The sequence below is a fragment of the Antechinus flavipes genome, chromosome 4, assembly GCF_016432865.1.
Source record: "Antechinus flavipes isolate AdamAnt ecotype Samford, QLD, Australia chromosome 4, AdamAnt_v2, whole genome shotgun sequence".
Taxonomy (NCBI): Eukaryota; Metazoa; Chordata; class Mammalia; order Dasyuromorphia; family Dasyuridae; genus Antechinus; species Antechinus flavipes.
In genome coordinates this window covers 233,661,427-233,663,324 of record NC_067401.1, presented here as the reverse complement: position 1 = coordinate 233,663,324, position 1,898 = coordinate 233,661,427, and the positions used below count along the sequence as shown (strand labels likewise).

The following is a 1,898-nucleotide window of genomic DNA, read 5'->3' as shown; positions in this document are numbered from 1 at the left end:
TTTCTCTTTCTCTTTCTCTCTCTTTATATATACATTTGTGTGTGTGTGTGTGTATGAGATGTTTTATTTTCCAGTGATAAACTTCTTCCTTAGTATTCAAAGAAAAAATTTATCAAGCATGAATCTATAAATTATCACTATTACAGTAAATTTAAATAAGTAACTTACCAGTTACTCTTCTGCTCTTCCTACACTGTGCACCATTGCATATATGCCATCCCTCTCAAATTGTAAACAAAGTTAATGAATACTGAAAATGTTATTTAAAATTAAAATTCATATAAGAACTGGCCCATGAAAAGGAGAGTACAAAAAGTTTGTCCTGTTCACATTATGCAGAATTTCAGTATCATTCACAGTACACATTAGCTTTAAAAAATGTGGGTAGTAAGGGGAGATAAAAGAACAATGCTTGAAAATATTCCCCGGAAAACTTACTTTTAAAGTGATGAGGGGTGTTGGGGAATGGGTGTCTATACTTTAGTGTGGCAAAATACTGACTTATAGATTACTGACCTGATAATAAAAACCTGTAATAAAATGGCAATATCTATGGTACTCTCCCCTCCTCCACTGGGAGAAATGACCTGTGCACCTATAACCAAAAGTTGGTGTTATACAGAGGTTAAAGTAGTAAGATTTCCCTATATATGGATCATTAATAACTTCAGCTTTTGTAGAGAAGTGGGTGAAGTTTTTAAAAGTTCTAAATTTTCATCTGGCCCAAATGAAAAAAAAATAAATTAGTGCCTGAGAATAAATAAAAAAAAATAGATGATGAAAGTAAAGACTACTTGTTCTTATATTTGTTTTTAGTCAGGTGCCCCAAAAGTTAAGTTTAAGCAAAATTCAAATTTTTCCTTCTAAATGCTAAAAGGAAAGAAACAAAAGAAATGGAAAGCCAAAGAGCATATCGTTTAGTACAGGGAGGGACTGGGATTTTAAAAAAAAAATCATTAGGAGAGATATTTTTGCTTGATAAAGGAAATGGTCTTTTACCAGATGACAAACTTACATTGTTTTGGGGGATAAGCTAGGTCGAAACTTCAGTAAACACATCAAGACAGACTAAAACAAACACTCTGAAAGTACCTGAATGTTGACTTACAGAAGATTTAGGGAATCTCTAGGAAACCACAAGATTTACTGATTGCAACTTTTTTTTGATAGAGGATAAAAATTCAAAGCTCATAAATCTGTTCTTCCACCTTGCTCCCTCGTTTATCAACTATTTGAACATAAAATAGAAGAAAGCAAAAAGAATCAAGTAGAAATAAATTATGTAGACTCAGAGATTTTTAAAGAAATGATGAGATTCATTTACAGGAAAAGCACCAAAACTTGGCAAATGGCTGACAACTTGTTAGCAGTTGCAGACAAATATGCCCTGAATAGAATGAAGGTGATGTGTAAAGTAGCTTTGTATAGTAATCTCTCAGTAGAAAATGTTGCTGACATCCTTAACCTTGTAGATTTGCACTGTGCAGAACAGTTGAAAGCACAAGCAATAGGATTCATTGACAGATGCAGTATGCTTTGACAATTAGTTTGTAAAGATGTAAAAAACTGGAACAGAACCAAACAACAGACATAATGGAAACAGCAGGCTAGAAGTATATAGTTCAGTTTCACTCTCATCTAGTGCCAGAAGCCTTCCAAGAACTAGCATCTACATATTGTCCATAGTTTGTTTTGTCACATAAATGACTTGAAATCTTCCATGAACTTTCGAAAAACTCAATTGACTTTTATTCCTCCACGTCCAGATGGATTCTAATATATACATTATAAATAAACAAGGGTTGTTTTTATTATCCTTGTCCACAGAACAGAAGTTGAGAAGGCATTGTTTGCTTTTCAGAGAAATAATTTATGGTTTAATCTTTAGCTTTAAATTA

The 1,898-nt window shown here is 32.7% G+C and overlaps 1 pseudogene; it reads left to right on the top strand.

Annotated features, from left to right (window-relative positions):
- The first annotated feature begins 540 nt into the window (after positions 1 to 540).
- Positions 541 to 1,686, top strand: LOC127561891 (speckle-type POZ protein-like; annotated as a pseudogene).
- The last annotated feature ends 212 nt before the right edge of the window (positions 1,687 to 1,898 follow it).